Consider the following 13,230-nt stretch of genomic DNA (forward strand, 5'->3'; position numbering starts at 1 on the left):
AGACGACACCATTCTATATACTTCCGGCCCGTCCTTGGACACAGTGCTATCTAACCTCCAAACGAGCTTCAATGCCATACAACACTCCTTCCGTGGCCTCCAACTGCTCTTAAACGCTAGTAAAACCAAATGCATGCTTTTCAACCGTTCGCTGCCTGCACCCGCACGCCTGACCAGCATCACCACCCTGGATGGTTCCGAGCTTGAATATGTGGACATCTATAAGTACCTAGGTGTCTGGTTAGACTGCAAACTCTCCTTCCAGACTCATATCAAACATCTCCAATCGAAAATCAAATCAAGAGTCGGCTTTCTATTCTGCAACAAAGCCTCCTTCACTCACACCGCCAAACTTACCCTACTAAAACGGACTATCCTACCGATCCTCGACTTTGGCGATGTCATCTACAAAATTGCTTCCAACACTCTACTCAGCAAACTGGATGCAGTTTATCACAGTGCCATCCGTTTTGTCACTAAAGCACCTTATACCACCCACCACTGCGACTTGTATGCTCTAGTCGGCTGGCCCTACATATTCGTCGCCAGACCCACTGGCTCCAGGTCATCTACAAGTCCATGCTAGGTATAGCTCCGCCTTATCTCAGTTCACTGGTCACGATGGCAACACCCATCCGTAGCACGCGCTCCAGTAGGTGTATCTCACTGATCATCCCTAAAGCCAACACCTCATTTGGCCGCCTTTCGTTCCAGTTCTCTGCTGCCTGTGACTGGAACGAATTGCAAAAATCGCTGAAGTTGGAGACTTTTATCTCCCTCACCAACTTCAAACATCTGCTATCTGAGCAGCTAACCGAGCGCTGCAGCTGTACATAGTCTATCGGTAAACAGCCCACCCATTTTTACCGACCTCATCCCCATACTGTTTTTATTTATTTACTTTTCTGCTCTTTTGCACACCAATATCTCTACCTGTACATGACCATCTGATCATTTATCACTCCAGTGTTGTTAATCTGCAAAATTGTAATTATTCGCCTACCTCCTCATGCCTTTTGCACACAATGTATATAGACTCCCCTTTTTTTTCTACTGTGTTACTGACTTGTTAATTGTTTACTCCATGTGTAACTCTGTGTTGTCTGTTCACACTGCTATGCTTTATCTTGGCCAGGTCGCGGGTTGTAAATGAGAACTTGTGCTCAACTAGCCTACCTGGTTAAATAAAGGTGAAATAAAATAAATACAATTTTTAAAAAAGTGTATCAAATACTTGTTCTCCACACTGTATATCAGATAACATGGACTGCCACTCATACAGGTAAAGACACCAGTACATAACTTACACACATTACAGAGTTCATACTGTATATTGTTATTGTGTATATATTTCCAATCAACCATTTTATTTTTTTAACAACTTTATTACTTAGCTATTTGTGGATATTTTTGTTTAGGAGAGCTTGCAAGTAATCATTTCACTGTACCGTTTACACCCTGTATCCTGTGCACGTGACAAATAAACTTTGATTTGATGATCAACTCACCATTCATATCAGCTGTCATACTCAATAGAATAGGTGACTGACTTGACCAACACTATCTAGTCATCATTGACATTGACTATTTTCATTTTTGGAAAAATAACGTTCCCGTAGTAAACGGGATATTTTGTCAGGACAAGATGCTAGAATATGCATATAATTGACAGCTTAGGATAGAAAACACTCTAAAGTTTCCAAAACTGTAAAAATATTGTCTGTGAGTAAAACAGAACTGATGTTGCAGGCGAAAGCCTGAGAAAAATCCAATCCGGAAGTGCCTCATGTTTTGAAAGCGCTGCGTTCCAATGCGTCCCTATTGAGCAGTGAATGGGCTATCAACCAGATTACTTTTTCTCCGTATTCACCAAGGTGTCTACAGCATTGTGACGTAGTTTTACGCATTTAGCGGCTACATTGCGCAAGTGGTCACCTGATGCTGCCAGAGTGACTCTCGGGTAAAATACAGAGGTAGCCATTACTCCAATCTGTCCTACTGAAAAACGAATTGTCCCGGTGGATATATTATCGAATAGATATTTGAAAAACACCTTGAGGATTGATTATAAACAACGTTTGCCATGTTTCTGTCGATATTATGGAGCTAATTTGTAATATTTTTCGGCGTTTTCAGTGACCGCAATTGCCGGGCGATTTCTCAGCCAAACATGAAGAAAAAACGGAGCTATTTCTCCTACAAAAATAATATTTTGGGAAAAAAGGAACATTTTATATCTAACTGGGAGTTTCCTTAGTGGAAACATCCGAAGCTCATCAAAGGTAAACGATTTAATTTGATTGCTTTTCTGATTTCCGTGACCAAGTTACCTGCTGCTAGCTGGACAAAATGCTATGCTAGGCTATCGATAAACTTACACAAATGCTTGTCCTATCTTTGGCTGTAAAGCATATTCTGAAAATCTGAGATGACCTGGTGATTAACAAAAGGCTAAGCTGTGTCTCAATATATTTCACTTGTGATTTTCATGAATATGAATATTTTCTAGGGAAATTTATGTCCGTTGCGTTATGCTAATTAGTGTCAGTTGATAATTACGCTCCCTCTTGTGGGATGGGGAGTCACTAGTTAACTACCTCAAATGTAATATCCATCATGATTCTAATAAAAGAACCACCCGGTTAACTTGGTCTACTTTTCCTTTACAACGGCAGAGGGTGCACCGTTCCTGGAGGTACTGCAATACCAGGTCGATGCGTGGAGTGGACGGAGCAAGCCCCTATTCCATCTCCCTATTCCAAAAATCCCTTTAATATATGGTCTACATTTTAAAAATCCATTTACTGTTTTGCAACAGCTCTGTGTCTTATGGACTCTGTTCTAAAAACTCGACAACCTTGTTCCAAGAAAAATGCTTGTAGACGATTGAGAAACTGTAATAGGTTGTTTCCGGATTTAAATAGTACAAGAGTACAGTACCATGAGGGACAAAAATGCTGACAGCACCTGGTATTCCCAGGCAGTCTCCCATCCAAGGACTAACCAGGCCTGACCTTGCTTAGCTTCCGAGACCAGGCGTATTGTATTGTAATGTGTATATGATGCACGTAAACACTTCACTGTACTGTTTACACCCTGTATCCTGTGCATGTGACGAATAAACGTTGATGTGATGATCAACTCACCATTCATATCAGCTATCATAGTCAATATACAGTGGGGCAAGAAAGTATTTTGTCCGCCACCAATTGTGCAAGTTCTCCCACTTAAAAAGATGAGAGAGGCCTGTAATTTTCATCACATGTACACTTCAACTATGACAGACAAAATGAGAGAGAAAAAATCCAGAAAATCACATTGTAGGATTTTTTTAATGAATTTATTTGCAAATTATGGTGGAAAATAAGTGGGAGAACTTGCACAATTGGTGGCTGACTAAATACTTTTTTGCCTCACTGTATCTCTGCAGTTTTCTTTTCTTCTCTTTGCCAAAATTCATCATCAAAATTCATCATCTCTCCCATGTCTTATTCGACTAGTAGTTGTTCTGAAATGTTTATTGCTTGCCAACATTTTACTCCCTCATCTATGTTTAATGTAACACACATGCATCAATTATTCCTTTCGGGTTGCCTATCCTGACGTGACGTTTGTAGTATAGAAAGTATTTGACTCATATGTGCCACAGAAAGTATTTGACTCTAGCCACAAAATGAAGTAAATTAGAAGTGGGGGGAGAATTTCTGCCAAAATACTTGGAACCATTTCCCTGTTTGACCGCTAGGTGTTATGGGTATTATGACTCATACTGTGGTACTCTATTGTAGGCTGTGTGTAGCAGTTAGTGGTTATGATATGAAGGTTTGGCTTGGTAAGGTTTTTTTTCGCCTGGTCAGACAGCTGATGTGTTGTGCACTGAAGTCCACAAGTGAAGGTTAAAGGTGAGAGGAGGAGAGCACGTAGGTACCAGAAGGAATTATCCCACGATCAAAGGGATCGTGCTGTTTTGAAAATGATCTGTGTTTGCGTGTGATCAGGGGTGTATTCATTCCGTTGATTCTGTTGAAAAACGTTTCTTAAAGCGAAAGCAAACGGAACCAAACGGGGATAAACATACCTGAATTTGTCCAATGGAAACTCTCATTTGCAAATGTTGGACTAATGATTACACTCTAGATCAGCTAGATGAAGGCAAGATTGAACAAGGCGGTATTGAATGTGTCAATAATGTCTGTCATCTTGATTACTCAAAAGTCTCTCAACCTGTGTTCACCTACGTTGTAAACTTTCATTCATAGGCTAGGTTGTAGCAGCCTCATGATGGGTACAAGGACAGTATCATGTAGTAGCCTAAACCTAACTTTCAGGATGAATCAAACCAGTGTAGTTTTTATTCATCAATATAAAGTATTTTCTGCGTAATGGCAATTTATGTGCATGATATGAAGTTTGCTGTAGTGACCGACTAAGCTTAATTGTAAAAGTATGCCTCAACAGAGCCATGTTTACAAAAGTGTATTATGCTGAGCACACATTTAGTTAGGCAGCCAGGACCGTAGGACGCATTGTCGGTCTAGCTCTCACTGCAGTCCAGTGCCATGGACATCTTTGAAGTTTGGCCTCTAGTAATTCAGGTGGGCAACTTTATAAAGGCCTCCTCACAATGACCTTATCATGCAAGGCTCTACAGACAGATTTAAAAATACACAGGCTATTCTTGCGTTGATGGTGTATGTATTGAAGTCAACTGGGGCGGCAAATAGCCTAGTAAGAGCATTGGGCCAGTAACTGAGAGGTTGCTGGATCAAATCCCTGAGCTGACATGGTACAAATCTATTGTTCTGCCCCCTGAACAAGGCAGTTAATCCGCTGTTCCTAGTGTAACAGGGTTATATTGGTGATTCCACTTGCCACTTTATTGTTAAGCCAATGGGTTTTTGGTTTGAGTTTGTTTTGCCTTCACCTACTCAACATGGCATCTTATTGGCTGGTTTGCGTAGCTTGCTTACGAGGGGGGATGTTCCAGTTAGAATCGTCCCAGTGAACAAGCACCAAACCAGCGGTAAGTTGTTGGTTGCAAAGCACTGTACATCAAAAGTGATTTTTATACTCTCAAGTGATAATTTAAATGTACAATTTATATCAAATTGTTTGTAAATGTTATTCGATAAGATGCAGCGGTTTTTGGAGAATATTTGTTGTGCATTTTGTTGTAGAGAATTTCCGCCAGTATTAGCTAGCAACTTACTGTGTCTGGTGGGGGGGTTCATATATTTTGTACAGTGCGTGAGTGCAGAGTTGGATGGTGAGACGTGCATTGCATGACGTGCAATTTTGTGTCGTTCTTATCAGAATAAAGCTACATGACTGGTGCTACATGTTGGAGTTCCGTGTCGATGACTGATTGTACACAACGCAAGACGAGTACTGTTACACTAGGCCGTCATTGAAAATAAGAATTTGTTCTGAATTGACTTGCCTAGTTAAATATATTTTTAAAGTGGTTCAACATTCAAATGCGTTTTGATTGACCACATAGGAGAGGCGACGGTCGGTGGAAGTCTGGCGCCACCAAGTGGACAATTATTTTAGTTCCCTTGTGGCATCAACGCTTCCTGAGATATTATATAAAAGATAACATGTTATGTCAATATTAATTATTTCTTCAACCCCTATTTGCTAGATTATTATTCCAATTTAGCTGTAAATCTGGTTTGAACTCAATAAGGATTTGTCTCGTTTCAGATTGGAGGGCGGATGTCCACGTCACTTTGGAACCTTCCAATGTGTTACATTGTAACAGTGAAAAGTGTCTTTTCCCGACGTTGATCAAATCCCAGTCTATGCCACCATTTTTTTTAAATAGCATCATCTTTGATATTTATTGTAAAGTGTACAGAGCTCATTTAGGTGTAACCTTTACCGGATTTAACGTGTCTGAGAACGGCACCTTCCTCCCGAAAGCATTGCGGTATCGCTTCTCGGCCTTTTGGCTAAGATCAAGTGTAGTATCTGTTCTTATCAGTTTAATATCTGATACGGAAATGGCACTTTTAGCAGAACAGAGAAGCAAGGGGGTTATTTTAAGAAGCAAGGAAAGGGAATTAGAAGAAGGGGAGAAGTGCACTAGGTACTTTTTTAAGAAAATAGTTAGTAAGGGTAGGATTATGACAGGATTGAGAAACAAGGACGGGGTTTTAAAAACAGATACAGAGGGAATAAAGGAAGTGGTCGAGGACTTTTATGGGGAACTGTTTGGGGTAAAAGATGTGTGCGAGGGAACAATGGGGGACCTTTTAACATACATCGACAAGACCTTACCCAATACAGACGACCTGAAAAAAGACCTGACGAGGACAGAAATCGACCAAGGACTGAAACGTTTTAAGAGGGGTAAATCACCGGGGGAGGACGGCCTCCCTTTGGAGTTTTATCTGACCTTTTGGGATGTTTTAGCCGACGAACTTCTGACTGTTTTTACTGACTTCGAACACCTCGACAGACTACCCGACAGTTTTAGAGTGGGGATCGTGACTCTTTTACACAAGAAAAACGACAGGACGGACCTGAAAAACTGGAGACCGATTACCCTTTTAAACTTTGATTGTAAACTTTTTACCAAGGTTTTAACACTCAGAATGTCTTCTGTTTTAGGGGAGGTGATCCACCCGGACCAAACCTGTGCCGTGCCCGGAAGGAAGATCACGGACAGCCTGATACTGATCCGAGATGCCATCTGTTATGCGAGAGACAGAAACATGCGGCTTGTAGTCCTAAATTTAGATTTTGAAAAAGCCTTTGATCGGGTCTCGCACCAGTACCTCTTTAAGGTACTGCAAAAAATGGGTTTCCCGGACAGGTTCTTAGCTTGGGTGGGACTGCTGTACGGGGACATCACCAGCAAAATCCTTGTAAATGGGCATCTGTCAAAAGCAGTGGGAGTACACTGCGGCGTCCGTCAGGGCTGTCCGTTATCTCCCCTTCTGTTCGTGGCCTGTATTGAACCACTGGCACAGGTCTTGAGAAGGGACCAAGGGATCAGTGGGGTGGGTATCCCGGGGAGTGGGGGGATGACCGCCAAGTGCGTCTTTTACATGGACGACGTCAACATTTTATGTACCGACCTTTTATCCGTCGACAGGACTCTGGACAGGACTGACTGGTACGGACGAGCCTCTGGGGCGAGACTGAACAGAGACAAGACAGAGGCCCAATTCTTCGGACCGTGGGCAGACCCAGACTTGACCGGACTACCTCTGACAGTTAAACTGACGGACATAAGGGTACTGGGGGTAAAGTTTGACCGGGGGGGAGGAGGGAGCGGTAACTGGAGCGGAATCCTGGGGACGGTAAGACAGAGACTGGGTTTTTGGGGACTACGACAGCTGACTTTTGAGGGCAAGGTTTTAATCATTAAAGCTGTGATTTTACCTGTGCTTTTATTAATCAGTTCTGTTTTTATCCCCCCTCGAAGGAGCATTTTAGACCTGGAGCGGACGCTTTTTTACTTCCTGTGGGGAGGCAAGTGGGAGAGGCTGAGGAGGGAGGTGGTCAAGAGGCCCAGGTCCAAGGGGGGGAAAGGCTTGCCTGACCTCTACTTGTTCCTGGGCAGCCGCTACACAGCGTTACATCTGACTCTTGCCACCTCCCCGGTCAACAACAAGACCCAGGCCCTCGCACGGTTCTGGCTGGGATCTTACCTCAGGACTCTGAGGCTGATCCCAGTCGACTTGCGAGCCCCAGTCTCTTTCCTGCTACCCCCGCACTACGCCCAGCTCCAGAAGTTTTTAAGACATTTTAAACTGGAAAAAGAAACAGTCACGGTTTTAACAAAACACCGCTCTCTTCTCTCTCTTGTGCAGGATCGGGAACCAGTGTGTCCAGTGCGCGGGCTCGCTATAGGTGAGCCCACAACGGTTTGGCGCAACGTGGCCCATCCTGCTCTCCTGAATCGGCATCGGGACCTGTCCTGGATGGTCGCCCACGAGATCCTCCCGGTCAGGGCCGTTATGCACTCACGGGGCATGGCGAGGACATCCGCGTGCCCCCGACCAGGCTGCGGCCAAGAAGAGTCGGTGAGGCACATGCTCTGGGAGTGCAGAGCCGCCAGGGACCTGTGGAAGGAAGCAGGCCCCCTGATCACCTCGTGTCTGCCAGCAGGGGAGGACCTAACACCTCAGCTCGTGCTGTATGGGGTGGGCCGAAGGCCCATTCCATCGAAGGCCTTCACCAAGCTCTGGCCCACCCTCACGTGCCTGAAGGAAGCACTGTGGTCCTCCCGTAACCTGCTGGTAGCGAAAAACGTAGAGACCACCCCCCAGGCAGTGGCCATGGTAGCCACGGAAGCCCTGGGGTGGTACGGAAGGAAGGGGGCCTCGACCCCAGGCGAAGGGTCCCCCACAACACCCTAGGTCCCGGCGGCCACGGCCTGACAGCGCTGCGGCGCCTAGGGCGATGCGCCTAGGGGAGGGATCTCCTCTGGGCCCCGAAGGACGGGACGATGATCTATTCAGAAGAGCAGGATGAGGTGAGCTTGATAAAGACTCACCCCGCTCCTGTACAAGGGACTGAAGACAGCCTTTTAACAAAGTGACTTTTTAACATGGTTTTTCATGTCTTAAAAATGTTTTACCTTTGTTAGATCATTAGTACACATTTTAAATGGCTTTTACAGATTTGATGTTTTTACAAGGAAAGTACTTTTATCCATGGTTGTTTTCATTGGTTTTAACAACATGTACTTTTTAACAAATTTAAATGTAACTTTCAAATGCTGTGTTTTATGCTTTGTTGCCGTTTTTATGTGTATCAATGATGTAAAAAATGTATGAGCTGTTTTTAAAAGAAATGTATCAATAAAACTTTTCCAAAAGAAAAAAATCTGTTCTTATCAGTTTAATATCTGATACGTCCCCTATCTGGGGACCATATATTAAATTGATTTTTGGAATAGGGAGATGGAATAGGGGCTTGCTCCGTCCACTCCACGCATCGACCTGGTATTGCAGTACCTCCAGGAACGGTGCACCCCCTGCCGTTGTAAATATAAATTGGACGAAGTTAACCGGATGTTACTTTTATTAGAATCATTACGTTTGAGCAAGTCTGTCAATGATGCCTAGAAAGTGGTGAAGCCACTCGGCCCTGACGCTTTTATGCCGTTTGTATGTGTATAAAATGATGTACAAAAATACAGATGAGCTGTTTTCAAAGGAAATGCAACAAAACTTCCAGAAGAAAACACCTGTTCTCACTTGCACCAACGAAACGAGACAAATCCTTATTGAGTTAAAACCAGATTTACTGCTAAACTGGAATAAAAATCTATCAAATAGGGGTGTGGGAAACCATTTGCAGATAACAATATTGACATAACATTTGATATTTTACAAAATATCTCAGGTAAAATAATTGTCCACTTGGTGGCGCCAGACTTCCACCGACCGTCGCCTTGTTCAAGCTATGTGTTCAATCAAAATGCATTTTAATGTTGAACCACTCGACTTCATTACATAGTACATCATCAACACAAATAATGTATGAAATAAAAATAGTCTATATATTTTTTAAATCTGTCTGTAGAGCCTTGCATGATAAGGTCATTGTAGGGAGGCCTTTATAAAGTTGCCCTCCTGAATTACTAGAGGCCAAACTTCAAAGATGTCTATGGCACTGGACTGCAGTGAGAGCTAGACCGACAATGCGTCCTACGGTCTTGGCTGCCTAACTAAATGTGTGCTTCGCATAATACACTTTTGCAAACATGGCACTTTTGAGGCACACTTTTAAAATTAGGCTTAGTCAGTCACTACAGCAAACTTCATATCATGCACATAAAATACCAATAGGCATATTGGGTTGGAGAGCATCTATCTACTCACGAAATACTGTATATCGATGAATAAAACATGCACTGCTTTGTTTCATACTGAAAGTTGTCATAATTCAAGTTCCATCCATGAAATATTGGAATGTGGAGAAAAAGTGTCCAATAGTGGTTGAACTATAATCCTACAAATCTACTTTCATTCTCACTACTCGTTAAACTGTATGACAACAGTCCAGTCGTCGTGAACCGTGCGCCAGGCTCCAGGTTTAACCTGCTACATAAGTTCCCAAATGATTACAATAGGCTACATGTCCAAAATGATCGCTAAAATAAATGTATGTGGGTATTACTGACAGACGGCTCCAGATCGTTGCTGATACTAATTGTAAAATAAAAGCCTGGGCGTATAATCAAACCCTTCTAAATCGCATGTTTTCAGCTCGGCAGGTTTAGCCCTACGGAAGCCTGTAGCTTGGGGCTCCAAATTTCATACAAGCGAATCATGACGGCACACAATCAGAATTCTGAATAATGGCACAGTTATGTATAACCTACTTGACCGTGGAAAAATCCATTTCATATATTGTCCCCAGATAGGGGACATATCAGATATTAAACTGATAAGAACAGATTTATTTTATTTTGGAAAAATGGTTATTGTCGCAGGGTTTCTTAAAATAGCTCATACTTTTAACATAATCATTTGTACGCTTTAAAACGACATAATGTGCATAAACAACTGCATTGAAACATTATATGTTAAAAGTACATGTTATTAAAAGAGGTCTTCTCTCCTTTGTGCAGGAATGAGGTGAGTCCTTATCAAACTTGCCTCCTCCTGCTCTTCCGAATCAACTCCGCCCCCATCCTTCAGGGCCCAGAAGAGATCCCTCCCCTAGGCGTTGCAGCGCTGTCAGGCCGGGACCTTAGATGGTGTTGGTGATACTTTGTCTGGGGTCGAGGCTCTATTTTGTCCATACCACCTCAGGGCTTCCGTAGCTATCAAGGCCACTGTCTGATGGGTGGTCTCCATGCGTTTCCCTACCAACAAGTTGTCAGAGGACCACAGTGCGTCCTTCAGACACGTGAGGGTGAGCCAGAGCTTGGTGGAATCGGCCTTCAGGCCACCCGTTACAGCAGGAGCTGAGGTGTTGTGTCCTGAGCTGAGGTGTTGTGTCCTGAGCTGAGGCGTGGTGTCCTGAGCTGAGGCGTGGTGTCCTGAGCTGAGGCGTGGTGTCCTGAGCTGAGGCGTGGTGTCCTGAGCTGAGGCGTGGTGTCCTGAGCTGAGGCGTGGTGTCCTGAGCTGAGGCGTGGTGTCCTGAGCTGAGGCGTGGTGTCCTCCCCTGCTGGCAGACACGAGGAGATCAGGGGGCTTCTTTCCACAGGTCTCTGGTTTATTTCATTGCAGTTACTCTTCTCTTCCTTATAGTTTCTTAATGTTTGGTATCTGTTTTGATATTTACATTTACATTAGTGGTACATATAGAGAGGAGACTGGGACAGGCCTTTCTCCAGTATTAACACTAAAGCTCACCACACCTCCTCCTCTTCCTCCTCCTAACTCACGATGGAGGTATATGACTAGAATAACCTCATCAGGCCTTTCTCCAGTATTACCACTAAAGCTCACCACATCTCCTCTTCCTCATCTTTGTCCAACCTCTTCATCCTCTTCTTTTGTTTCCTCCTCTCGACTCATTTATTTAACTAGGCAAGTCAGTTAAGAACTAATTCTTATTTACAATGACAGCCTACCGACCGTGCAAAACCCGGACGACACTGGGCCAATTGTGCGCCGCAGTATGGGACTCCTAATCACGGCCGGTTGTGATACAGCCTGGAATCAAACCAGGGTTTGGAGTGACGCCTCTAGCCTTAGACCGCTGCGCTACTCGGGAGCCCAACAATACCCAATCACTTACCTACCAATTTAAATCAACCTTTTAAGTATAATTCCTCTTGTATTCCCTGAACATCCAAACATAGAAGTGGATAATAGCTTTCAGACAGGCTGTGGCCTGCAAAACTGTGCTTTCAGACAGGCTGTGTCCTGCAAAACTGTGCTTTCAGACAGACAGGCTGTGGCCTGCAAAACTGTGCTTTCAGACAGGCTGTGGCCTGCAAAACTGTGCTTTTATCTGCGAGATATTGAATCTCAATCGTCTTACTAATAACTTTTAGAATTCTAATTGAATGGAGAAGCAGCCTACATCCTCTTGATTTTTATCATCTTAGTTGTATCTCGTGTGAAGTTTCAGACGCATGTGATTGTAACTGAGACATCCAAGATGTCAGTGGATTGACCGAATGAAGACAGACTTTGTTTTACTGTACCAGTGCTTGTGAATAAAAAAAATCTTTCTTGAGGAACTATTTCTTCACAATTTTTTTACAGAAGGATGTTCAGAGAACAACCAGCCCATTGTTGGACCAGGCTTTATTCTCACTTTCTACTGGTTCTCTTATGTAGGTGTAGCAGACTGTCTCAGAGGAGAGTACCACGTTGCAGGTGTAGCAGACTGTCTCAGTGGAGAGTACCACGTTGCAGGTGTAGCAGACTGTCTCAGAGGAGAGTACCACGTTGCAGGTGTAGCAGACTGTCTGAGAGGAGAGTACCACGTTGCAGGTACACAGTGGCGTGCTAAAGTATTCACCCCCTTGGCATTTCTCCTATTTTGTTGCCTTACAACCTGGATGATCAGTGGAAACAGGAGGCACTTGAGCTTAATTTCGAGTCTCATAGCAAAGGGTCTGAATACTTCTGTTTTTTATACACTGCTCAAAAAAATAAAGGGAACACTTAAACAACACAATGTAACTCCAAGTCAATCACACTTCTGTGAAATCAAACTGTCCACTTAGGAAGCAACACTGATTGACAATACATTTCACATGCTGTTGTGCAAATGGAATAGACAACAGGTGGAAATTATAGGCAATTAGCAAGACACCGCCAATAAAGGAGTGGTTCTGCAGGTGGTGACCACAGATCACTTCTCAGTTCCTATGCTTCCTGGCTGATGTTTTGGTCACTTTTGAATGCTGGCGGTGCTTTCACTCTAGTGGTAGCATGAGACGGAGTCTACAACCCACACAAGTGGCTCAGGTAGGTTTCCTCTAGAGCAGTGATGTTTTGGGGCAGTTGCTGGGCAACACGGACTTTCAACTCCCTCCAAAGATTTTCTATGGTGTTGAGATCTGGAGACTGGGCAACGAAGCCACTCCTTCGTTGTCCGGGCGGTGTGTTTGGGATCATTGTCATGCTGACAGACCCAGCCACGTTTCATCTTCAATGCCCTTGCTGATGGAAGGAGGTTTTCACTCAAAATCTCACGATACATGGCCCCATTCATTCTTTCCTTTACACCACATATGTCAGAGTCAAGGCCCGCGGGCCACATCCGGCCCGCAAGAAGGTTTTTTACGGCCCCTGGGATGAT

The 13,230-nt window shown here is 43.8% G+C and overlaps 1 protein-coding gene and 4 pseudogenes across 1 annotated transcript in view; 2 read left to right on the forward strand and 3 right to left on the reverse strand.

Annotated features, from left to right (window-relative positions):
• The window catches only part of LOC139376291 (uncharacterized), a 35,728-nt gene that overhangs the window by 5,466 nt on the left and 17,032 nt on the right, over positions 1-13,230 (reverse strand). The window lies entirely within an intron of this gene.
• On the reverse strand, positions 2,674-2,887 carry LOC139383472 (U2 spliceosomal RNA; annotated as a pseudogene).
• On the forward strand, positions 5,935-6,048 carry LOC139383857 (U2 spliceosomal RNA; annotated as a pseudogene).
• LOC139383791 (U2 spliceosomal RNA) lies at positions 8,819-8,994 on the forward strand (annotated as a pseudogene).
• Positions 10,337-10,445, reverse strand: LOC139383539 (U2 spliceosomal RNA; annotated as a pseudogene).

Source organism: Oncorhynchus clarkii, chromosome 2 (assembly GCF_045791955.1).
Source record: "Oncorhynchus clarkii lewisi isolate Uvic-CL-2024 chromosome 2, UVic_Ocla_1.0, whole genome shotgun sequence".
Taxonomy (NCBI): domain Eukaryota; kingdom Metazoa; phylum Chordata; class Actinopteri; order Salmoniformes; family Salmonidae; genus Oncorhynchus; species Oncorhynchus clarkii.